Source organism: Microtus oregoni, unplaced genomic scaffold, assembly GCF_018167655.1.
Source record: "Microtus oregoni isolate MIOR12 unplaced genomic scaffold, Mior012 000010F_ref0000083, whole genome shotgun sequence".
In the NCBI taxonomy this organism is placed as follows: domain Eukaryota; kingdom Metazoa; phylum Chordata; class Mammalia; order Rodentia; family Cricetidae; genus Microtus; species Microtus oregoni.
Genome location: NW_024543069.1, coordinates 22979818 through 23007134, shown reverse-complemented (window position 1 = coordinate 23007134; position 27317 = coordinate 22979818). Strand labels below are relative to the sequence as shown.

The 27317-nt window shown below is 43.0% G+C and overlaps 1 pseudogene; it reads left to right on the top strand.

The window, feature by feature from the left end:
- Positions 1-20166: 20166 nt before the first annotated feature.
- Positions 20167-26626, top strand: LOC121453044 (annotated as a pseudogene).
- Positions 26627-27317: the final 691 nt, after the last annotated feature.

The following is a 27317-nucleotide window of genomic DNA, read 5'->3' as shown; positions in this document are numbered from 1 at the left end:
GGACCCCTAAACCCTGCACCCTCTGCTGTTCTCCTTGGACCTGGAGGTCATCAGCTTAGCTACACTGGATCCAGCGAACTCCAGGGATGCACTGCACCAACTGAGCCCCAGAACATGGGCTCTAGCATTCATTGTTCCTCCACGCTTTGTTCTTCCTGCGTTTTGCTTACTGAGTTCATATCTGTGAAAAACCCACCCTCTGCCAACAGCCACGGCATAAACGTGTGAACTGCTCTTAACTTGACAAACCCGAAGAAGGAATCTTACTTGTTCTCAGTCAAAGGAATTTGCCAACCATTTTATTTCACTAGATCTAAACAGAGACAGTCAGACTATGCATAAACTGTAAAGAGGAGAAACATTCAAATTAAGACCAAACTGTATACCAAGACATTTAGCATACATGAAATCTCAATTATGAACAGGAATCGCTCTGAAAACAACACTCCCCACCTCCCAAAACAGTAATGACTTCCATGGCACTTTGGATACTTCTTCCCCCTCCAAAGAAGACAAACAGAAAGAGGTACTAGAAGCACCGCGGTCCCAAGGACACTTCGGCTTAGATGTCTAGTCTACAGAAAGGCTGACTTCAGACCCTCGGGGAGTCTATTGCTCTTAGGGGCTGCCTTTCCTCCCTCAGCATTTCTAGCTTATAGATTCGTCCCCTTCAGATTTCAAACTTTAGTGGAAGCTTTGAGAATGAGGTTTAGATATTCAACCTAAACAATCACACCCTAAAAGGCAGCCAAGTAAAATAAACTAGGGAATTTTCTGATTAAAAACATAAAAAAAAAACTTCAAAGAAATTGCATCCAGATGGTTCCCTTCAACCACTGATTTATTTATTCTGAAATGTGAACAAGAGGAAGCAAACTGGAGCAAAAAGATTGGTTTAGACATACTGAGAGCAAAGCTTGTTAAGATGGGGGAGCAGACACAAGGAAGGAGGAGGGGAGAGAGAAAAGGGAGGGAGGAAGGAACCAAATTTGTAAAGCATCTTGAGAGGAGATGTCTATAAATGTATTGACTTTTAGAATTGGAGGGTCTCAATAAATCTTGACCAAAATTAGAATAGCAGTTAGGGCAGAAATGCAGGTGTGCAAATGATGCAGGCATGGATGCAGGCATGGATGCAGGAAGCCATCACTGATGAAGGCCGTCTGAGCAAACATGCCTAGTGTGGAGAGTTCTAGAGTTAGTAACAGGCCTGGCATCTTTCTACCCTCAGGATTCACCCTTTTTCTCAGTGTGGCATAACAAACCAAACTTAGCTAGTCCATTGTCCCATTAAGAGGCATAATGGATTTTAAAAATCCTTCTAACTTTTAATCAACCAACCGTAACAAGACACAAATAGCCCTTTTTAAAGAATATTAAGGTTTCTATAACTGTGATGATACACCATGACCAAGGCAAGTTGGAGAGGGAATAGTTTGCACTATTTGGTTTGCATTTCAACATCCCTATTCATCATCGATGGAAGTCAGGACAGGAACTCAAGCAAGGCAGGAACCTGGAGGCACGGGCTGATGCAGGAGCCACAAGTGGGTACTAGTTATTGGCTTGTTCCCCAAGACTTGCTCAGCCTGCTTTCCTATAGAACCCAGGATCACCAACTGAGAGGTGGCACCACGCACAATGGACTGGGCCCTCTTCCACCAAGCACTAATTAAGAAAATGCCCTACAGGCTTGCCTGCAGCTTGATCTTATAGAGGTAATTTCTTATCAGAAGATCCCTCCTCTCAGATGGCTATAGCTTGTGTCAAGTTGACGTAAACTAGCTGGCAAGACTAAGAAACCTCAATCATAAACCATTATGTTATGCTGTTACGTAGAACTCTCAGCTACTTCTCCAACACAAACCACATCTGCCTTCAGGCTGCTATTTCCTGCCATGATGATAATGGACTGAATCTCTGAACTGTAAGAAACCTAATTAAATGTTTTCCTTTATAAGAGTTGCCATGGTCATGGTGTCTCTTCACAGCAACAGAAACCCTAACTCAGGCAGCCTGGAGAGATGACTGCACAGTTAAGAGCACGCTCTGTTCTTGCACAAGACCCAAGTTCAGTTGTAACCACACTTGTTGGGTATCGGGGCCCTTGAGTACCAGCCTCAGTAGCCCCTCAGGGCTCAGAACTGGATGTCTATGGCAGGCAAGGATCTGAGGGTAAAAAAATTAACTCAAATGCGTTACATCTGCATGTTCTTTATTTTTCATACAAGGGGAGAAAGTGAAGTGAAAGGGGGCATTGATAAGAAGAAAAATAAGGGGAAGACTAAGGAGGAGAAAGAAGAAGGAGAGGAAGGGGAAGAAGTAGAAGAAGTAGCAAGGAGAAGAAGAGTAAAAGCTGATTTCCACGAGGTTTCTAGTTTTTATAGACACAGTTGGAAAATTCTATAGGCAAGGACAATGATAATATGCATATCAAAATCACAAAGAAGGGGAGGTAGAGCCTGACAAAGCAGTAGTCCGGAACAGGTGACGACCCGACCCAGGAAAGAGCCAGCATTCAGGGGATGTACCTGACATTCCAAACCAGTAGATAAAGTTACTAAATGTCCCTGAATACTAGATTCCCCCATTCTCCTCATCTAATCTCTTTGGTGACAAGCAGCTTTGGGGACGCCCAGATTTGTTTGTTAGCAAAGGTGGGGCGTGCTGCCTTCCTGCTCAGTGCCTGTCTTCTACAGAAATTTCTATGTGGCCTGTTAGCAGGTTATTTTGTGGGGTTGACTATATGTAAATTTGACTGTGAGAACAAAGAATGAATGCCATTGCTCCATTGCCTATGTAGAGGTCGCACTGCTGAGGTGCTTTGGGAATAAATCCCATTTCAAAGGGAAGAATGATGGCTTCAGAAGGTTTCCACAGATATATATGACAGTGAATTTTCCAAGAGACAAGTGTTCCCTCAGCTCTGCAAAACAGATTGTTCCATGTAGATGTGAGTGTATACACTTCCCTTTGATCTAACTGTTGGTCTGTCAGCTGTCAGTCTTCTGGGCTCCAACAGCTGGGCCGCTCACAACCACCTGCAACTCTAGATAGAGATATGATGCCCTCTTCTGGCCTCTGTGGGCACCACATTCATGTGCACATACCCATACATACATATACACACATACACAGGCATGCATACACACAATTTAAAAGAAAATACCTTTTAAGAAGAGGAAGTTTAAAATAAATAAATAAACAAATAAAATGGAGGATGATCAAGGAAGATGCCTGAAACCAACCTTTGCCTCTGCCTGCGCACAGATCTGCATGCGGGCGTTGGGTCTCCCAGGAACCATGGTCATCCATGTGTCTCTTCTGGGTTACTGCTGACAGCCATACACTGTACACTAATACTATTTTTCTTCTCCACCAAACAGGATCAGCTCCACACATTATCTTTCCTCAATCTTTTCCCAAATTAGGAATGAGAATAAATTATAAATTCCCTGAGAGAGATGTAGCAATAATCATATTAAAATGACTAAGGAAAGGAGGCCAGGTGGAAACACTGTATTTGGGGTTTTCCATTTCAACAGGAAGAGAATTTCCCGTCACTCTGTGGAAAACACACCAGCAGTCAACACAAGTTCCTTTTCAGTTTGCATGACAAAGTTAAGAATATGACCACTGGCTTCCCTGCTCTTTCTCCACTTACCTCCTCTTAAGTTTAGCCAGTGAGGGCAAGGACAGACAAGGAAAATGGGTGGAGTGTTAAAATAACGCGTGCTCAGTCCTAGGGTGAGCTTCAGACTCCCTAGGCCTTCTGTCTATGGGTGAGGGAGGGGGACACAGCCTCCTGAGGATTCCGGTGGCCCCCTCCAAATCCGTCTGACCACAGCTCCCTAACAGGCTGTTCTCTCACTAGCCACTCTACCCTGCATGTTCCTAAGCATGCAGTGGTCCTCCGATTGTCACATCTGCTTGCCCTCATGTTGGTAGTACTGATGTTAAATCCATCTCTCACTCTGCTACTAAGCAAGGCAAACTGTTATATTACTATACCTTCCGAACACCCTCTTTTTTTTTTTCTGGATAAAATTTTCTCACATGAGTCGACCATGCTCAAAAGATGCTCTTACTCACCACACACTCTTGACCACGCATTCTGTCATCCTGAGCTAAGCATGCACGAGCATGTTTCCTTCATTTTTTTTTCTTTCTTGAGCTAGGATCTTCAGCTGAGTGGGTTTGGAATGTGCTATTCAACTGAGCATGCGCAAACTCTAAAGTGCTTCCTGTGCGAACTCATGTTGAGCTCCTACGGGTAAAGTCCCCACGCGGCTTTTGTTCAGGGAGGGTGTGGCTTTGGAAATAATTCCCCTGCCGTCCTTAACCTGTCACAGGCAAGAAGGTTTCCAGCATTCTTCAATGCTCTGCTGTGTTTGTTTTAGCTTTGTTTTCACAAGATGTGAGCCCATGACATGGAGTCCAGCATTGCCGCATGTATTCAAAGCCAGCAGGCAGGATTAACCACAGTCCCGAAGATTTCTAGAGTTGTGTGGCTCACAGCTCACTGCAGTCTCTACCTGAGCGAAAACTTGTTACACATTCATTCTCTCTCAATTGTAAATTTTACAAGCATATACCAAGAACTAGTCGTGTGCCAGGCTGTCCGTCAGGTTCCCACCTTCCCTTGGAAGCAGCCTTGGAGGGTGAAGGCACTGGAAGGGTGGGTCTGGACACCACACCCTGCAAGTGACTTAGAGAATGAGCCACCTGCTGTGGAAACACTGGGAAAGAAGCCATTCGCCCTCCTAGCTCAGGCTCTGCAGTCATTTCTCTGTAAATGTATGCTACTTTAAATTCCATGTCTGCCCTCACTTGCTTTCCTCTTGCTATGAGCACCACGACCAAGAGCGACCTGGGGAAGAAAGGGTTTATCTGACTCACATTTTCAGGTGACTTTGCCACTCAGAGAAGTCAGAGCAGGAACCAAACCGAAGCAGAGCCCTGAACCTTGGAGGAAGCTGTTTACTGGCTTTCTCTCAAGTCAGCTTGCTTTCTTAGACAGTCCAGGCTCACAGGTGTGACATCTCCCACAATGGGCTATACCCTCCATATCAAGAAATCAAGAAAAGGACCTTCAGGCAAACGTTTAGGCTGATCAGATCTAGACAGCACTTCAGCTGAAGTTCCCTCTGCCAGGTGACTAGTTTGGGTCACATTCTTTAAGGGTTTTGTTATGTGACCGGCAGCCTGGTTCTCTATCCAATCCTAGACTTACCTTAACTCAAGCAACCTCACCTGGGTCCCCAGGGACAGCAACAGGAAGGTCAGACTAAGTTCTTCCCCAACCAGGGTTGATCTTCCTCAGCATTTCTATTCTACAAATAGGGGTGTGGTTGTTTTCTTGAGATGCCCCCCATAGTCTCAGGAATCTGGATGCTTAGTTCTTTGGTGATGGTGCTTTTGTGGGGGAGGGAGCATGGATTAGGAGGCATGGGAGACAATAGCTTCAGGCTGTTTCTATCTCTCCTCCTCCTCCTCCTCCTCCTCCTCCTCCTCCTCCTCCTTCTCTGTCAGTTCAGGGTGTGACCCCTCAATTTCTTGATTCTACCATCACTCTGCCTTCACAGGCCACACCCCTCAGGGATGATAAAGGCCAAATAAATTTTTTCTTCTACAAGTCACCTTCATGACAACAACAGAAAAGTAACTTATAAAGGGGGATACAGGTCATTGGGTTTTGCTTTGGTTGATTATTTTGGCCCCGTTGTTGAAGCTGCAGCTTAACGACAAGAAATTTAGAAAAGTAATCCCCTCTCCAGTTCTTCTCGGCCTCCCTCAGAAGACCTGCTTCTCAGCAGAGAGTGCAGCTCGGAGGCAGATGGCAAACACAGGAGGCTGCAGGACTGATGCCCAGCATCAAAGCAAAGACTGAGAGCTTGTTTTACGTCTCTTCTTTTTGTCTGAAGTTTTATCTGATTTCTGTTTACTCCCAAGTAATTGGGCATCTCTCATTTTTAGGATACCTTGTCTTTTTCCTTTTCTTTCATCTCAGCTGAGAGCTCCCAACCTGACACAACCGTATTTTCTCTTACAGTGGAGAGTGAAATGAAAGTCACCAGGTGCTTATCCACTTCTGCTCCCCACCCCTCCTGCCCTGGGAGATGCCCTGTGAGAACCGGGCCCTGTTCTGAGCTGCCAGGAGAGTGAACCTGGTGACTTCCATTTGTTCTCTGATAGACTAGAGGTCTCTTTTGCATTAATTCATACCAGCTTTTTACTACCAGATTCTTTTTTCTTAATGATTGTTAGTTATGTTCTCAGGTTTAAAAAAAACAGCATATTTTCTGCTTCTATTGTATTATAAATATGAAGTTATCTGGGGTTGGAGGCCTTACTGGTTAAGAACATGCACTGCTCTTCTAGAGGCCAGTATCCACATGGGACAGCTCACAACTACCTGTAACCCCAGTTCCTGGAGATCTGGCGCCCTCTTCTGGCCTCTGAGGCACCTGTACTCACATGGATATACCCACACATTGACACACGTGTATATCATTTTAAATTATAAAATAAAATTCCAAAAATTATGAAGTTGTCCATCCTGACTCTACAGGGATATCACAGCACCCAGGAAGCAGAGGAAGGAAAATAATATCAACTGTCCAAGGCAAGATTCAGCTCCTAACAGACATCACAATCATGTATTCCTCCAGCCAGTCCCCACCTCCTTCCTCTCACCATCTGTCAGATAAGCCCTCCTGTCAGGTGCCCATCAAGGGGTTAATCCATGGATTAGGTCAAAGACTCAGGGTCAGTGTCTCTGGCAAGGCTGATAGAGACGCACCTGAAGTTACTACACTAATCAGTCTGCTTCACTAAACAGCATGTTTCAATCTAATCAAATATACAACTTAGAGTAACTGTCACACCAACCCAGAAGTTGGGTTGTTTTGTTTTGTTTTTTTACAAAATTTATCTTTACTATTTTTCATTACGTGTGTGTGTCTCTGCAGGGGCATGTGCACACATGTGCAGGGGCCTGCAGAGTCCAGAGGGCTCAGATCTGCCCGGAACTGGTGTCACAGGCAGTCGTGAGCCCCCTGGTGTAGGTGCTGGGAACTGAAGAGTAGTTGCTCAGTCCCTGGCAAGAGGTTTTTTTTCTTTGTTTGTTTGTTTTGTTTTTAGATTCCCTGAGGAAAAACAAACTTTTAAGCAGCCCTACAAAAAGAGAGGTTAGGGCCTGGACTGAGGAAGAAGCCCAGCTGAAGCTCAGTGCCGCTGAGGAGGGCCTTAAAGCTGCCATGTTTCTCTCAGACAGCAATTGTTCCGACCTGAGCAAGGAAGAGCTCCACCCCCTTTCAGAGCCCCTTCTTTGGTTTACTCTGTGTGTTTTTATGCATAGCAGAAAGATCTTAAAGGCTTGAAAGTAAAATAAACAAAAAATGGTCTCAGTGGTTGCTATAATTATAGATGATAGATAGCATGAAAAACTCAAAAAGCTCAGAGTCTTTGGACCAAGACGGTGTCCCAAATTTCCCTTAGAAAATCAGTTTGCTGCCTCAGATTGTCATAGTTAGGATAACCAATATCCCCAGTTGACAGTCACTATAACCATTGTTCCCATTTCACAGTCATGATAATCAATGATCCCTTTTCTCTCCAGAGACCCACGCTAAGTTCTTCAGGAAACAGGCAGATATTTGCCAGTAATTGTTTTTTACATTTTCTCCTTTTTTGACAGAATATTTTTGTACATTAGCAAAGAATTCGTGAGGTTTCTTGGGTTACCATCACTAAACAAATCATGCTTTAGTAAGTCAGACTTTTTTTTCAAGTTTAGCGTGTTTTATGGTATGTGTATGTGGTGTGCATGGTATGTATATAGTGTGGGCGTGTATATGTGATGTGTGATTCATATATGTGTATGTGGTGTGTATATATGTATGTGTGTGATGTATGTGAGTGGTGTATGTGTGCTTGTGTGTTTTGTGTGTGTTGCTTGCACATGCTCGTACAGTGTGTGTGTGTATGTGTGTGTGTGTGTGTGTGTGTGTGTATACGTGTGAGAGAGAGAAAGTGAGTGACACATACATCAGATACCAGGATAGGATGTCCAATGTCTTCCTTGGTGTTTTTTGCTATATTTCCTTGAGACAGGTTCTCTAACTGAAGCAGAAACTCGCTGTTTCTGGCTAGGCTGTCTGCCAGTGAGCTCTGAGAATGTTCTCATCTCTGTCCCTGAATGGCTACATGTATAGGTGTAGACAACTATGCATGGCTTTTTATGTGTGTTCTGGGGATTTAAACCCAGGTCTTCACTCTTGCAGACCATGTCCACTGAGCTATCTGACAGCCATCAATTTTCATGTTTTAATATGCTCTCATCTCGTGTTTTATGTTCAAAGTCCATGGGGCTCATACATGTTTCTGTTATTTGTGGTAACAAACAGAAGTAAATGAATTGCTGAAAATGGTTTTGAATTATCTTTAAAATTCCATCTTGTTTCTATTAAAGTTATCTGGTATTTGGAAACGTATTTTAATTGCCTTATGCTGAAAAGAATTACAAAATGGCTATTAAGCTGAATTTGCTTTCCTCCTAAATGCAGCTCACTACAGATTTACAATTAACCTCTCCCTTGCCAAGATTTTCTTGGAGCAGATACTGGACCACTTTCTTAGTTAGTTCTGAAAAAGTGCATGACCCAGCAATACTCAATTTAAAAGTAGAAGAATAAGAAGAAAAGATTAACAAATAACAATTCACATATTCCTACGCTGTTACCAGTAAACTTGAAACAAAGCTTTATGTGGTGGGGCTGGCTTGATGGCTCAACAGTTAAAAGTGCTGGCTGTTCCTCCAGAGGACCAGAGTTCAGTTCCCATCACCCACGTGGCAGCTCACATTCATCTGTAAACCCAATGGGATGCAGTGCCTCTTCTGGCCTCTGTGGGCACTGTACCCAAGTGATATACATGCATACACTAAGGGACACATGCACATGCCCATTTTAAAAAGATTTTGCATAGATGGACCCCATTAAAATATACTATGGTCTTGAGCTCTAGTTCATCCCTGTAGCACCGACAAGCTGTCCTAGTGAACGCCGTTCATCCTTCGCCCCTCACACTAAAGATGGCCTCTTCCTGAAAGCCTCCATGTGACCTCACCTGCAACCAGAGTAAGGAGCTGATGACTTAGAACACAGGATCCTGGGCATCCCTGGCTTTTCCTCACCTCCCCACCTAGACAGCAAATAATGGGCAAGTGGATCATTGACTTTACCTCTGACAGATGTGCTCCTAACCTATGGTTATGTAATAAACATAAGGGGAATAAATAATGACCAATGACCACATTATAAACTATATATATAAAATTTTATATTTATATAAAACTATAAACTTAGTTCTGTAATAGTGTTTCATATGAATTATTTAACAGAGTTACTATTCTCAGTTTACCTATTGGAAAAAGAGTGATGAGCAATCCTCTAGCTTTGAGCAATTATTAACAGAGTTTGATGTGGGAGCCACAGATGTGAGTCCATTCCTTGCTTGAGCTTGTTTTTATCTTTCAAAGTGGTTGACAACCAAAGGGTACAAACAAGAGATCCTGATTTAGGGTGTGGTTACTTGGTGTTTTGGACATTAAGATGGCCCATAGAGGTAAATCTGCTCCATCCTGACCAAAGGTCAGAGAATTCAAGCCTATTCCTGCTCCTTCATTTTAAAACAGGAGGTTTGACCCAGAGAGTGGCTGCCTACAGAATACTTGGTCTAAGGTATATTTACTGCATAGCCTGCCCATAACATCAGAATGCTTAACCCAGGAAACAGTGGCTTGATGTCTCAAGTATTGAAGCAAGTAATCCTTCTAGTTGTTCTTTGTATCATGTTAAAGCGGTATTTTGCCTTCTTGCCCCCTTTTTGGATTGGGGTAAATAAGCATATAGAAAATGAACATGGGCTTGTTCAGTATACACTGAGTTGTCCTCCTGATACTATCCTATGTCTCTGCGTTTCTTCCATAGCTCTGTTCCTCCTACCTAATTTTTCTAATCTACATGCCCCTACCCTGGAATGCACAAACCCATCGAGGCTGGACCCCAACAGCTTGATTTGTACATAAGTGCTGTGGTGATTTGAATAGGAATGGCCCCATATACTCAAGTGTTTGAATGCTTGGCCCACAGTCAGCTGTGGCACTATTAGGAGGTATGGCCTTGTTGGAGTTGGTGTGGCATTGGTAGAAGGAGTGTGTCATTGTGGAGTCAGGATTTGAGGTCTTATATGCTCAAACTAGGCCTAGTGTTACAGCCTCCTGCTGTTGCTTGCTTATCAAGATGTAGAACTCTCAACTCCTGCTTCATCATCATGACTGCCTGCATGCCGCCATGCTTCTCGCCATGACAATAATAGACTAAACCCCTAAAACTATAAGCCAGCCCCAATTAAACGTTTTCCTTTATAAAAGTTGTCGTGGGGCTGGAGAGATAGCTCAGTGGTTAAGAACAGTCACTGCTCTTCTAGAGGACCAGGGTTCAATTCCCAGCACCCTCATGGCAGTTCACACCTGTTTTAAACTCTATTTCTAGGGGATCTGAAATCTTCATGCCAACATGCATTAAATAAAGTTAAATTTAAAAAAAAAGAGTTTCCATGGTTGTGCTATCTCTTCACAGCAATAGAAACCCTAAGACTAGCACTTTGAATTAGAAAACAATCCTCTTTTTTTTTTTCAGTACTTGGATTGAAATCGGGGTGTGAAGAATTGTAAACAAATACCCCACCACCAAGATATAGTTGCATTCCCTTGTTTGTTTGTTTGTTTGGTTGGTTGGTTGGTTGGTTGTTTTTTTTCTTCTTCCTTTTTGGAACAGGGTCTCCTTAAGTTGTCCAGGCTGACCTTGAAACTGGTCCTCCAGCCATAGGGTCTCCCAAATTTTTTGAGATTATGTGTTCTGGGCCAAGGACACAACATTTAAGTACATCATGAAGGAATAATGAGTTTTCAAGTTTGTGTCAGGAGATTCAGGATATGACTGCCCTTGTGATGTGGGTGAGACAACCTTCTGCTAAGTCTCACCATTAGGCAAAGATTCCCAAGCTAGACCTCTCTTCATGGGCGCCTGCAAATGCTAAATGCCACAATGGAACTAATTAAAGCATAACACAGTTGAAAGGCAGGGATCCCAGAAATCCTTCCAACCTGGACACATCATAACCCCATATTCCCAAGACATGCATCCAGCTTTGCCATATTATAGTCATAATTTCATAATTATGCTTTAGTTCTTAATAGTTCCAAGCCAAGTTCATTTTTAACTGAAATATTTACCTTAGTTCAATTTCATCAAGTCAATAACTCAATTTTTGAACTTTTACACTAAGTAATGAGGTTATTAAATGTGCAATCAGACTCTGGGTATAATTGAAAGCACTCAACTCAAATCAAAGAAGTGGAGGAATGCTCATTTTCTGCCTGGTTTTACACTCATGAGAAGACCCGTTGTGTTGAGCCAAGTCATCCCTGATCTTCTCGTACTAAAAATGCATCACTCACTGTAAAGGGCAAGGGTTTGGTCAACCTTTAAAGGAAGCCAGGAGATTGCCCTTCGACAGCGGAGACAAGACGGAGAGCCGCTTCTCCCATTTTGCAGTTTTATGCCTGGAGCACGGCTGACTCCAAGGCACTGAATTCTGTTTCTCTTTCTCTGTCTGGAATAATTAACCTGACTGGACAACCTTGACAGATGACGTCTGTGGTTAATTTTAGGTCCACTTTCTTCTGAGTAGCTTGGGAGTGCCTTGGGCAAGAGGAACATTCAGGCCCAGGTGCCCCGATTGCCTTCACTCTGTCCGACAGTTCATTGCATTGCAGCACAGCTATGGAGACTTCCCAGAATGCAAATCTGATGCTCAGAGTGAGGCTGCAAGAGCAACTGCACTGCATCCAAAGGATGGCCTTATAACAGGCGTTTCTCTAGGATGGTTTTTTAAAACTTATCAACACAAATCATCAAAACAACATTACAGATTTGCATAAGCAACTTTTTAAAAAGAAAGTTTTTATTAATTTTTGAGGATGTTATACATGCAATGTATTTTGATCGTATTTATTCCCTCTTCTCCCACTAAATCTTTGTAATTGATTCCTTACCCCCTCATTCCTGTCTCTACCACTTTATTACCCTTTTTTAAAAAAATATAAAATAACTTTCTGAGTTCAGTTAATGCCGCCCATATACTTTGGTTTGGATCATCCACTGGAGCATGCTTAGGAACCACACTTCTAGAGGAAACTGACTCTTCCTTCCCGAGAAGCCATCACTGTAGCTATGGATAGGGGCTCCTAAACCTTCCCCATTGATGCTGAAAGGTTGGTTGCCTCAATCTCCTGCAGGTCATCTGTTGCCAGCCACAGCTACAGTGGGTTCATGGGTGCAGGGTCCTGTCACATCCTGAAGACAGCACTGTTCTTCTCTGGTGCTCCCTGACCCCTGGCTCTTACAATCTTTCTACCCCTTCTTCAGTGCTGGTCTCTGAAGTTTCTGGAGAGGAGTGTGATAGAGATGTCGTATGCATAGCTGCATACTCCACAGACACTTATTCTCTGTTCTTTGACCAACGTGGTGAGTTCCTGTGTTAAGCACCATCCATTGCATAATGAAACTTCTCTGGTGAATGTAGTGTACAGTTGGGTTTCATGTCCACTTAGCAAAATAATTGCAGTAGGTTCACCCCTGGGTCCTGTGAGCTCCCCAATCATGGGTTCTTGGCCAGGTCTGCAGTACCAGGCATGAGTTTCCCCAATCAGAAAGCAGTTGTTGCCCCTTTACCATCTGTGCCACTAATGCACCCATGGCTCCATCTTATCATGCCGGTCATAATTGCAGTATTCAGGATTCAACGGGAAAGACGGTTGATTTTTCTACCCGACAGCCTGCATGAAACCTTCAAGAACTATGAAGGCTAGCCAGCAGGGAGTGCTATATAAGCCACTTCAAGTTTAAAGTAAATTATTATAAATGTGTGTCTGAAATAGATAATAGGTTTGCTTGTTTGCTTGTTGACATTTTTCATTTTTAAAGGCGTAAGTACTGATAAATTTTAGCCACATAAACAGTTGGTATGGAAGTGATTTTGTTAATGGAAGGAATGTCTGCTTTTGCTTGTTTAACAACTGTCATACTTTTTTTTTCTGTATTCCTTCATCAAGAACACATGGTGCTCCGAACAAAAATTCAGTTTTCATGATCAATCATCTAAAAGCTCCGTCTTTCTCCACAGTATATAAAGCAGTGGAGATGAGCTGATTTGCCACATAATAAGAAGTTATTCATACTGCTGTCGTTTTGTGGAAATGTATTAAGACAGCTCTTTGGGAACTCATTACATGAATTTGAATTATGTCTGCTTTCCCTTCATTCGGAAGCACCATGTTTCCACATGATGTGGAAAGAGAGCTGGGGAGGAGCCCGTTCATTCCAGTGCATTTTTATGATGATAGTTTTCCTATCATTAGGCTCTAGATCACTCATCAAAATGTTAGCACTAAATCAATTAGTTTCAAAAGTTAGTAGCTTGATATTTGGGGTTGTGTTACACATTGTTCATCTCTAAATCATGCTTAAAGCCACCCTGTTGTTTCCTTTGTCTTTTCTGTACTTGGGGCTTGACATGCATGTTTTTCCGGCCTCATGAGAGAAAGTTCAGGCTCTCTTACTCATTGCTTTGACAACTTAGTATGAGATAGTGTTGATTGTGTGCAACATGCGAGTTTGCAAATATTAGCCCGAAAACCATGCAGTCCAGTCTTAGAGAGGGAACGGCTTTGGGTGCCGTCTGATTCATGTTCATGATCTTCTTGCTTTCTGTTTCCTTTGTGGTCCGGTTTCATCAGAAATATGTTTCAAATTTCCATTTTAGTCTAGAAATTTAATCATGTTATTTGGTTTTCAATTTGGTAGGTGATATGTGCTAATGACTTTAAATCATTTTATAGAAAATTAAATATTTCTTTCGGGCCTGTTTCTTTCTTTATGGTCTCATTCTTTGAAGGAGAACTGTGCATGGGTAGTGCCATACCCTAGTGACCAAGTCTTCAAATCTGGGAGGGACGTTCTCATTCAAACCACCACAGCTGCCTGTCTTTGTTTTATGACTGAGTCTCTCACTGAGGCCACAGCTCATCTGTTTGGCTCGGTTGGCTGACATTCAGGCATCTCTTGTCTCTGTCACCGCCCCCACTCTGCCCCCAGTGGGGACTACAGACATGTGCTGCTGTGCCCACGATGGCACATGGATCCTGGGACTCTGAGTCAGTTCTTTGTGCCTGTGCAGTCAGCATGCTACTGAGAGAGACATTTCTCCAGATGTCTTAAATGCATTTTTGTGATAAACTTTCCAATTTGTTTTGTCTGGCTTATTTTTCAAAGGAACATTTCCATTCTCATAATTAAATGTAAGACAATAGAGGGAAGAAATGCCATTCACAAGAGACAGCTATAAAACTGAAATACCTATTTATAATTACTTGAATTCTTAAATAAAATTAATCTTTATTAGCCGGGCAGTGGTGGCACATGCCTTTATTCCCAGCACTCAGGAGGCAGAGGCAGGCGGATCTCTGTGAGTTCAAGGCCAGCCTGGTCTACAAGAGCTAGTGCCAGGACAGGCTCCAAAGCTACAGAGAAACCCTGTCTCGAAAAACTAAAAAAAAAAAAAATAATAATCTTTATTGACATAGGGATTAGAACCAGTCCTGTTTCTATACCAAAAGGGCAATGTTATCAAATATCAATTCTTCTTAAATTAATGTAACATTTTTTATTTTATTTCAGTAAAGATGTCAGAAAAATTTCTTGAAAGAATTTTAAATTCTCCCAAAGGATTTTGGGTTTTATCTAGAATAAAATTACATTTTCTTAAAAAAGGCAAAGCTGGTTTTGTTTAAAAGAGGGAGAGAGAGTTTTTTTCACACCAGTTATTGAAATGTATTATAAGACTATAAAATCTAAAATGATGGGACTGGAGAAATGGTTTCAGCAGTGAAGAGGACCTGATGCTCTTGCAGAGGACCCAGGTTCAGTTCCTAGCACCCGCAAGGTGCCCACAACCATCTATAACTCCAGCTCTATTGAATCTGATGCCACCTTCTGGCCTCAGTGAGCACTGCACGCATATGGTGTGAATACATACATGTAAGCAAAACACCATACATTTAAATAAAAATGCTGCCTTTCAAATTTGTTAAATGTTTCATTAGTGTGGTAATAGGACTAGCCAACTTACTTTGTAAATATTTTGCTGAGGTGTCATGGAAAATGACAGAGCCCATTATTGTTTACATAACATCTGTGGATTTTCCCACAACACACAGCCACCTGGCTACTTGGTAGAGTCCTGGGATTCACTCCAGCTGACAACCAGGAAGTGATGGGACTCAGGCCCACAAACATGTGTTCAGGTCACCCACTCTCTCTCCACCTACTCTGTCATCAGCACTACACATATTCAGATGGCAGTTCCCCAAACAGGAGCAGTCAGAGTCTACCATCGGGTAGAGAATGAAATACAAAAACTTCCTTGGGAGTTGCCACATTCCTATGAACACATCAGCTACCGTAAACCACAGTTTTGTTCATCTCCTGGGATTTGGGGTTTGTTCTATTATGACATCATAAAGGGTACAGTTTCAGTATTGCTAGTCATCTGAGTTAAGCGTAAAATAAACAAGAGGCTATTGATCAGACCCTGAATCTTTAAAAATGGAAGAGAAACGGTCCCTGGAAGCTACCCACAGAATTAAGAACTTGGGGATATGAGTAAAGACACCTGAATAGGAAATACTTTTATTTATGAAAACTAAACTTTATGGGCACTGGAGAGCTTATTGAGCAATTAAGAGCAATGGCTGTCCTTGAAGAGGACCCACCTGGCAGCTCACAATCACCTATAATTCTGCTGCAGGAGATCTGATGCCCTCTTCTGGCCTCTGTGGGCATTGCACACATGTGGGGCACAGATATACATGCAGGCAAGCACACACGATCGCATAAAATAGTAAAGCTTCTTTTAAAAAATGAGTTTTATGGTTACATCTGTTCTCTTTAACCACCAAGTCCGTGTGGGCCCTGTGGATCTGCACACACTGAGGCTCTGTGTCTTAGCAAAAGGTCATGGGCCTGCCTGACCTCCACTCTGAAACTGGCTTTGTCCTGCTGAAAACCAGCACAGCTCTTGCTGTGTGTCTGCCCTCAAGCAGTTTGCACACAAATTTCTTTGGAAACAGTGCAGAAGGGAAGACACCAATGTCCCTGCTCACAAGACACGGACTTGCTGCCTGTCTCCCGGGAGCCATGGAAGGACATTACTGTGTCAGTGGTCTGAAGTTGTGTTTACTCGGGTCCTGACTATCTCCTCTATTTGCTTCAGGTCACTTGGGAAGGACATTCAAAGCTTTCATCTCCATAAAGAATGATTAGTCTAGACATCTTAATATCTATTTATTTTGAGCCCACAAAAATTGTAATGTCTTAGCAAATAACTTGTTTGACTATTTTTCCAACAACTTCTAAGTTTAAAGATTCAATTAAAGAAATATTAAATTCCAATCTAAACTTTATCATTGTCCCAGGAACATTTAGACAGTGTTTTTATTCGTTTCCTTCTTCAAAATCCTCATTATTTCATAACTATATTGTAATCCTATGTGCAATATTTTCCTATCTCCTTATAGCAGGATTTCCCTTCTTTGGCTTAATCTTTCGAAGAGGGCTTTTTTTCCCCATGCTCATAAATTTGTGTGTGTGAGAGAGATAGATGCAGACACAAGCCAGCGGCGGGAAGAGTTACTGCACTGCTTGCAGAGTCATTAAATGAGAACAACAGCTGTCTGCAAGATCAACAATCACCTAAGCATCCAGTGATGAGCGGCTGCTCAAAGCACCGCCCATGGATGAGTCCAGAAGCAAGGACAGTGGAAAGAGTGAGGTAATGGCCTATGTAAGGAAAACCAAATGTCTTATGTGTCATTTACAATGGTCATTTACTTAGGACGGGAGAGTGGCGTGACCACCGATTAATTTGCAGTGATTTAGGATTGTCCTAAGGAAAGTCTCAGCCACCCTGCATTACTCTGAGGTTAAGTAACTCAAAACAATACTGTAAGTATAAGCACATAGAGGTCTTGTTTTGGTTTGGTTTGGTTTGGTTTGGTTTGGCTTTTTTTTTCGAGACAGGGTTTCTCTGGGTAGCCCTGACTGTCCTGGAACTCACTCTGTAGACCAGGCTGGCCTCAGAGATCTGCCTGCTTCTGTCTCCCGAGTGCATTTGCTTAAGCATTATAGTTAGCAAAGCCACTGTAGCTATGTAGAATCAACAAACAATGTGGGCTTTATAAAGATAAGGGAAGAGCAGTGACATAATCAAGGTGAGAGTGTCACACCTCCTCCTCCCAAGGCTCAGGGATCATTGTGGGGGAAGGCAAGAGCCAGGAGAGGTGGACAGATAGAGAGAAGCAACGTTTTCAGGACACAGCAGGGCAGCTGTACCTATGAACTCACTTTCATGTTTTTGAGTCGCCCTAGTGTGGTTCTTATTCACAGCTTTCTGCCCCATGTTTTTATCCAGCCTGCCTCACGTGGTACTCACTCACATTTGCTATCTTTATTGGTGTGTTTGAACTTATGCCTGAAATTTTCCATTTGTTGTTTTATATATCACATGTCTTTTTGTTTCCGTAGTTTTCATCGAGTGCCTAATTTTTTATCTAGCTAGCTACATGATAGATAGATAGATAGATAGATGATAGATAGATGATAGATAGATAGATAGATAGATAGATAGATAGATGATAGATAGATAGACAGACAGGATAGATGTTTTCAATCCCTCCTAACATCTATGGTAAATTTAAGTTCCCACCTGACCTCACTTTCCTGCCAGATGAAAAGGCATCTTGTTTTTTGTAAGACATTTTTCTGGGGTGAAAACTGTTCTCCTGCAAAATGGGGTCATTGGACATGTTGTCTAGAAGGGCAAGATGAAAACTGGGGTGGCTCTGGCACCTAAAGTATGCGGAACAGCCCAGGCCCAGGTAACTTTAAAGACTGGGAAGCCGTGGTGGTGAATGACTGGACCAGATCACTCCTTGGTCTCCGTCTTGCTGTCCTGGCCTTACATTATTCCAGCACTTTCATCCTGCCTCTGCTTTGCAGTTTGACAGAATTTCATTTCCTCCAAGATCTCTCCATTAAGGACGTCATTTTCTCAATACCAGTGCTACACAACCGTCAGAGGAAATAAAGTAAGAGCCTTCTTCAAGTGCTCTTGAGCCAAGTGTGGTGGCCTGCTCAGCTGTGTTCCCACCATTTCAATAGTAGTATTTTCTTCTAGGGCCCTTTGGTACCAGACGCACAGCCCGGGGATGGCAGAAGAGGACCCTCTGTTGCACACTACACAAACACTGGTGACTGTCCCAGCGCACTGTTCCTGAAGAGGGTGACCCAGATTCTCCAATACCCTCCCCCTATCCTATAATCCATAAGACCCATCCCTTTAGTATTAGTTCCCCGACCCTTGTCTCCCAATCAGAACATGTATTTTTACTTCTATTTGGTATTTATATTTAACCATTTGTCATAATACTGGGTAATGAAATTTAAAAGAAAGTAGAGATTAGCTAATTAAAGATAAAGCCCAGGGGTGTCTCTTCTAGAACTGATGAAAACTGAGTAAGCAAATGTCTTCTATATGCTCTGGGGGCTCCTAACGGAGCCCAGACGCTATCTACAATAACCACGCTTCATTTATGTGGTGATTCCACGTGGTGGGCCCTGTTCTCAGTGTTTTGCATTTATTATCTCATTTAAATTAAAAACCCTCTGACATCACAGCTGTTACTGCCCTAAATTCACAAAGGAAAGAATTGTGGTCCAGGTAGAGTCACGGGCTCAACTGGAGGGAAAACCATCCACTTGGGCACGTTGGCTCTTGACATTGTGTGGGTCGTGTTTGGGAAACCAGTGTTGACCCTTTCTCAGGGGCAGCTTCAATGTCATATACACATATTTTTAAGGATTGGTTCACAGGGCTGGGGAGAACAATCCACTTTTTAAAAAATGTTCTCTCGTATATTACAGGAGATCAAATCTCTTGCTCCTTTTTTTTTTGAAAGAGACAGATCATTAAAAAAAAAAAACTTCCCCAACTGGTCAAAATACAGAGAACAGCTGACCTTGGGATGCCCGGCTCCAACACAGCCTCTACACCTAAGGCTCCGGGAGCACCCAGGAAGAGGGGGCTGGAGGCAGTGAGTACCTACCTATGGCTGTTCTTTAACAGGATTCAAAACAATAAATGTTACTTAAGTTTTAATTGGCTTCATTTAGCACTAGTGTTAAAGTAAGCAAATAGACATAAAATTCGCTTTAAAACCTGTAATTTCACCCACACTACTGCTGTAGCGTGCCAAGTCTGTGTGCATCGGAACAGCTTTGTGAGCAGAGAACGTTCCGTTTAGCCGTGGAAAAGCACTTTAGCACAACGAAACCTTAAATCTTCTGCAGTTTCAGGGTGAATGCTGGCTGGGGTCATGTATAAATCTTCCCCTCGAGCTAAAAGTAAGCATGTGCTCAGCAGACCCAGGGAGAGAGGCTCGCCACGTTCCCTCCCCAGGAGAATGTGGTTTTCCTATACATCACACAACTCAAAACAGATGCGAGCAGCCAGCTGCCAGAGGAGAGGAGAGATGCGCCGCACGTTATAATTATGAGCTTCAGACAAACAAGAAGTAGGAGAAGATGACTAAAACCAACAAGCAGTTTCTTTTGTGAAAGCTTTTTCTCCTGGGTCCAGCATACTCGGAATAAACGGCATCATCTCAGAAACACTGAGTGTCCCTCACAGAACGGCTTTTTATCCGCCCCCCCCCCCCCCCCCGCCCCATGCCTGCTTCTCTCTTCTGGGTTCTGTGTCCCACAATGCTATGCCACCAGGCCCTGGAGACGGCTCCTGTGACTCACGTTGAGTCAGTCATTTTAACCAGGTCATTATGGACATGAGCATGCCATCTAACTGGGGCCAATTAGGGTGATCCCTGTGGTTTACGGAGAAACTACTAGAAAGAAATTCATTCTTAGCAGAACGGCCTGTTGTCTAGTCTACGGCAGCTGACATGGGACTGGCATGGTCCGTGGTACGATGGAGCCGCCGGTAGGCATGTGGGCTGAAAGTACAGACAGTGGGACCCGACGACATCGTCTCCTACAACAGACATTCCTCTTCAATGTGGAGTCGTGGGAACCAATAAACTCCTCTTCTATGTTCGTGTTTGAGTTTTCTATCTATTAGTATTAGAAAACTCCTTAAGAATCAGACTCTAAGCCAGGCAGTAGTGGCGCATGCCTTTAATCTCGGCAATTGGGAGGCAATGGCAAACAGATCTCTGTGAGTTCAAGGCCAGCCTGGCCTACGGATCGAATTCCAGGACAGCCAAAGAAACCCTGCCTCAAAAAAACAACATTAGACTGTAGTCCTAGAGCTAATGTTAATAGCTCATATTTCCAGCTCGGGGGAAAGGAATCGTTCTTAGCTAATTCTGTTCTTAATATGGCCTGACCTCCGGAGAAACTGCCTTGTTGCCAGGAAGAAGGAGAATGCCAACTCAGGGGTGCTATGGAAGCTGCTGGAAGTTCGGGCCGAGATTGCTAAAAGCCTGAGAACTCAGGGTATGTCCCAGGAGCACCTTGTGGCTGTGTTTCTCAACACCTACTCACAGCAGCACCTTGTACAATGCACGCTGTCCTATTGCCAAGAAAAAATGTACAGGACACACTAAAAGTCCTCTACCCTTAAAAAAAAAAAACATTGTGCTAAAACAGAATTCAGCTGCACCATCAATGCACTAGGTTGGTGGGTATCTAGAGGTGAATTTATCCAACAGCATGTTACGCATGACTCCCAAGTTCACATTGAACATTTGCCAAAGTAGACCATATTCTGGGACACAAAAGGATCTTAGAAAATAAAAGGATTATAACACACTCACTGTCTCTCAGACTAAGGTAAATTTGGACTAAGTGTCAGCGACAGAAAGGGACCTGAGTAACCCTCAGATTTTGCATTAAAGAAAAAGGCAACTCATCAAAATGTGTGGGATTCAGTAACAACAAAACTTAGTATAACATTGAATGGGTACATAGAAAAGAAAGACCTAAGGGCTGCAAAGATAACTCAGTGGTTAAGAGCATTGACTGTTCTCCCAGAGGACCCAGGGTCAGTTCCCACAACTCACATGGTACCTCACAATCATCTGTAACTCTAGTTCTGAGAGATCCGATGCCCTCTTCTGGACTTTGTAGGTACTACACACTCATGGTGCATGTACACACAAGAAGGAGGCAAACACAAATAATAAAAATAAGTAAATGTTTTTAAAATTTTATACCTGGCTTAAAGATACCAAGACTAACTATCAGCTACATCATTTTCTTTATGATATTCAAATAGTCTACATAGTAATGATCAAATAAGTTATTAGAATCCAATTTAATTAAAAGTTTAGAATCACATGATATAGGGTGAACAGCTTTCAAGCACTGAGGAATCTGACAAAATCAAACAGAATGACAGGGAGCAACTTTCTCTGTTTCCTTACCTGAAAACTGTGGACCTTGTGTGTTCTGGTCCAATTTGAAATTTTCTTGAACAGATAGAATATGAGTAGATACAGAAAATAATTTTTTTTCTGGTCAGAGTTCCCTGCTACTCACATCTAACTGTTGACTCCTCTGTTGTTGAGACGTGTGAATAACATATGGATGTATATGAACATGTGGACTCGAGTGTCTTCCTGATCCTTTGCACTTTGAATAGTGAGTGGTTGGTTTCAGATAGAGAGGAGGTGATGTATTCTTACCAGGACCCTTGACCAGAGCCCTGACTCTCTGCCCAGGCTGCCTGTAAACATGGCCTTCTAGATGTCGGTCTAGAGCACTTCAGAGTCATCTTTCCGACCGGAGTTAACATTGTGGTCACCTCTGTCCCAATTTGCCTTCATTTTCTATGATAAAACACTGAGCAATACCTACATGAGGAGAAAGGGGCTTATTTCAGCTTATAGATAGAGGTCACACCCCATTACTGAGGGAAGCCGAGGCAGGAACATGGAGGCAGAAACTGAAGCAGACACGGTGGAGAACTGCTGCTTCCTGTCTTGCTCTATATGGCTTGTTCAGCCTGCTTGTGATATGGAATGTCCTTCTATATGTGTTGCTTTATTAACTGATGAATAAAGCGTTTTTGGCCATTGGCCTAGAGAGCAAAGCCAGGCATGAAATACGAAGAGACATAGAGAGAGAGTATGCAGAGTCAAAGAGATGCCATGTAGCTGCTGAAAGAGAAAGATGCCCAGAACTTTTACTGGTAAGCCACAGACTCATGGCAATACACAGATTAATAGAAATGGGTTGATTTAAGATATAAGAGCTAGCTAGGAATACACTTGAGCCATTGGCCAAACAGTGTTGTAATTAATAAAGTTTCTGTGTGATTATTCAAGTTTGGGCAGCTGGGAAACAAACGAGCAATCTCCGTTTACATGTTTTCTATACACACCAGGACTTGTCTAGGGATGACACTGGCCTCACTCGGCCCTCCCACATCCACCATTAATGAATAAAATGCTCCACAGACATGTCTACAGGCCAATCTGATGGACATTTTCTCAACTGAAGTTTCCTCTTCTCAGATGAATCTAGTGCATGTCATAATAAAACATACTGTCAGCAATCTCCAGTATGCAGATACTGTTCTAGGCTCCGTCACTCCTACCCTCTGGTGTGGTTCTCGTTTCCTTCTCATCCCAGCTTTCCATGTTTTCCATGTCTTTCCCAGTTACCTACCTACCATGGACTTCGCTCCTTCTGCCTCTTTTCCAGAGTCTCTGATACCACATTAAATCCAGCCCTTGGGACTGTCCTGCAGCTCAGCTCTCACAAAGTTGCCTGTCTCACTGAAGACAGCTCAGGGGATAAGCAAACAAAGCTTCAAGTTAAATGTCGCTTTAACTTGAACAGAGGTGTTGAGTCTCAAGCTCCAGTTTGAACAACCCAGCAGCAACAGTGTGTGAGATGCCGAGGAAGCAAAGACTACATAGTAAGGAGTAAGTGCAGTTTGCTCACGGGAGCCATGGCTGGAGACTTCTTAGAAAACATGCAAGGGTTATTCTCTTCAGTTAAGTATTTTCAATCTATTGAAAGACTTTTGAAGACTTCATTTTAAAGCTTAAGTAATAACAGAATTCTTGAAGGGATAAGGTATTTGTCAGGTCCAAAAGAAACTCCATTACCCCAAATTCCAAAAAGCAGAAGAGACACATGGCTATCTGTAGTATCTATTAGCCTACCGAAGCACTGCTGGCCTCTGGGCTTCCTGGGTACCGCAAGCACCTGTTACACATTTCAGAATCCAAGCCAGCATCCTAGTTCTTCTTAGATCCTCCACTACCCTAACATCCCCAGCTCGTGGGCTTCCCTTCCCCACTTATTCATCCTCTGTTCAACCCTGCTGTTTTCATATGCTCTCTCAGTCTTCCACCTTGCCCCCTCTTCTTCCATCTCCTCTCTTCTCCCCTCTCTGTCTGTCTGTCCATCTTCCTTCTCCTCTCTTCCCCCTCTCTATTTTCCATCTCCTCTCTTCCCCCTCTCTGTGTCTTCCTTCTCCTCTCTTCCCCTCTCTTCCTCTCTCTCTTTCTCATCTCTTCTCCCCTCTCTGTCTCCTCTCTCTCTCTCTCTCTCTCTCTCTCTCTCTCTCCCTCTCTCCTCTCCTCTCCTCTCCTCTCCTCTCTTCTCCTCTCCTCTCCTCTCCTCCTCTGTCTTTCTGTTCTGTGTTATTTGGTTCCCCAAACAGTCTGGATTACTTAACGTGATGTGGGTGCTGACCTACCCTGCTTGTGAGTAAGGCTATAATAGAGCTATAGCTGCATTGTATGTATGTAAAAGAGATTGCCAGTTATGGTGGAGCACACTTTTAATCCCAGCCCTCAGGAGGCAGAGGCAGTGTGAGTTTGAGGGCAGCCTGTCTTACAGAATGAGTTCCAGGCATCAAGGGCTACACAGAGAGGATTGACTGAAGTGGTGTCTTAGTCAAGGCAATTATCACTGAGATGAAACATCATGGCCAAAGCAACTTGAGCAAGAAAGGGTTTATTTGGCTTATGCTTCCACATCATTGCTCATCATCAAAAGAGGTCAGGGCAGGAATTCAAACAGGGCAGGAACCTGGAGGCAGGAACTGATGCAGAGGCCATGGATGGTGCTTGCTTCTCAGAGCTTGCTTGTGAACTGTCACCACTACCCACAATGGGTTGGGCTCTCTCCCATCAATCACTAATTAAGGAAATGTCCTACAGGCTTGCCTGCAGCCAGATCTTACAGAGGCAGTTTCTTACCTGAGGTTCCTTGCTCCTTCCCTTCAGAAGACTTAAGCTTGTGTCAAACTGACATAAAACTATCCAGTACAAGTTGGGAAGACTCTAAATGTGAGTGGCACCATCTCAGATCCTGGGGAATAGGATGTAATGAACAGGCTTATTGAACAACTGCAGAACTTCCTGTCTTGGCTTCCCCATTGCCAGGAAGTGAGTGAGCAGCATCACAGCATATCCCTTCCCTCCAAGGGCCCAAACTTCTGGAAGCAAGAGATAAAAATATATTTCCTCTGAATCCTGTCACAGTCACAAAAGATCAACACGCATATATTTATTTTAAGATTTATTTTTTGTTAGTTTTAGTTTACATATATAATAGATAGATAGATAGATAGATAGATAGATAGATAGATAGATAGATAGATAGATAGAGAAAGAAAGAAAGAAAGAAAGAAAGAAAGAAAGAAAGAACAGGTGTTCAGTGGAGCACATCACACTCTCTGGAACAGGAGTTTAAGGTGACTGTGAACTACCTGAAATGGGTGTTGAGAATTAAGCTTAGGGTTTCTGCAAGAGCAATATGTGTTTTTTAATTTTTTACTTTATTTTACTTTACACATATGAGTGTTTGCCAGCATTTCTGTGAAGCATGCGCTTGCAGTACTCAAGGAGGCCAGAAGAGGGGGGCAGATCCCTTGAAACTTGTGAATTGCCATGTGGGTGCTGGGGCTCAAACTCTGGTCCCCTGGAAGAGTAGTCAAGGTTCTTAAATGCTGAGCCATCTCTCTAGCCCCCATATATTTATTTTTAATTGAATGATGGAATTTATGATTATGTATTTATAGGTACAAAGTAAATCTTTACTCTGTCATACAAGAGCATGATTGAGTCAAATTCATCAAAATGTCCACCACCTCAAATACTTGGGATTTACTCCTCTTGGCTTGCTGAAACACTTGTACCCTTTGACTACCGTCTCCCCACTTCTGCCATACTCCAATTTCTGGGAACCACCATTGCATTATCTGCTTCAATGATCTGTGTTTTAAGACTACAGATAGATAACAACAGCCATGCAAGGCCAACCCTAAGGAGGTGGGTATACAGGTGAGCCTTCAGGCAGACAAGGTACAATGCTCCCTGGGGCCTCAGACTCTGCACAGCAGCTCCCTCTGGGACAGAACCAGCCTCTGGAAGCCCACAGAAGTTTTCCTGAGAGCCTTGATCCAGCTACCCAACGATGAGAAAGGCAGAGGAAGCAAAGAGCTTACAGGGCCTCCAGAGGCCAGTCAGCTGCTGCCACTTACATTGAGGTCAGATAGTGGCAAGCAGGAGAAACTCCCACAGATGAAGGAGGACCAGGAAAAAGATGCCCCCGGCTCTCAGAACAGGAAAACAACCTGTTTGGGGACCAAATACAGCTATTTTCACTGTAAAGATCGTAACCAGATAGGAGAATGCTTCTATGTGGGCCACCTCTGGCACCGATAAAGTTTATGTCAAACAACTCTGTTGCAAGTGACAAAAGAAATTTAATTCTTACCAAGCAGAAGCAATCCAGTGCCAGTTCCTGCCCCTAGGTTCCTGCCTCCAGGTTCCTGCCTCCAGTTCCTGCCTCCAGGTTCCTGCCTCCAAATTCCTGTCTCCAAATTCCTGTCTCCAGTTCCTGCCTTGGCAGGATGGACTACAAGATATAACATGAAATAAAACCTCTCCCCCACACACACACCAAAAAGGAACACACAAATAAATGACATAGTGTGGTGTTTTTCTCTGTGTCTGGCTTATTTCATCTAGCACAATATGTTATGGGTTCATTCACACTTCCACAATAATATTATCTGTCTCCTTTTAAAGGATAAACAGTAATCTATTGTGCATATATACACAGTCTTAAAATCAACTGATTTATATCAGATATATATGAAGGGCCATAAGGCATCAAGTTAAGATTAGAGTGGATTGAGTGTGGGCAGTAGAACAGCTTCTCTCCAGGAATCTGTGTTTGTTTGCAGTCAAAGTTTAACTCATGTGGCCCAGACTGGCCTCAAAAGTGCTCTGTGGCCAGGGATAACCATGAACTCCCCATGCTGGGATCAGATTGCCACCATGGCCCATTTCTGTTTGATGCTAAGGACTAAATCTGAGGCCTTGCACTTGCTAAGCAAGCACTCCAGTAACTGACCTACATCTCCGGCCTCTCCCTAGGAATTCCAGAATGTGGTCAAATGACAAACATTAGGAATTGTCACCTAAGAGTCACCTCACTCTTAATACATACTGTGTGTGTGTGTGTGTGTATGTGTGTGTATGTGTGTGTATGTGTGTGTATGTATGTGTGTGTATGTGTGTGTATATGTGTGTATGTGTGTGTATGTGTGTGTATGTGTATGTGTGTATGTGTGTGTGTATGTGTGTGTATGTGTGTATGTGTGTGTGTATGTGTGTATGTGTGTGTATGTGTGTATGTGTGTATGTGTGTGTGTATGTGTGTGTATGTGTGTGTATGTGTGTGTATGTGTGTGTATGTGTGTGTATGTGTGTGTGTATGTGTGTGTATGTGTGTATGTGTGTGTATGTGTGTATGTGTGTGTATGTGTGTGTATGTGTGTATGTGTGTATGTGTGTGTATGTGTGTGTATGTGTGTATGTGTGTGTGTGTATGTGTGTGTATGTGTGTGTGTATGTGTGTGTATGTGTGTATGTGTGTGTATGTGTGTATATGTGTGTATGTGTGTGTATGTGTGTATGTGTGTATGTGTGTGTGTATGTGTGTATGTGTGTATGTGTGTGTATGTGTGTGTATGTGTGTGTATGTGTGTGTATGTGTGTGTATGTGTGTGTATGTGTATGTGTGTGTATGTGTGTGTATGTGTGTATGTGTGTGTATGTGTATGTGTGTGTATGTGTGTGTATGTGTGTG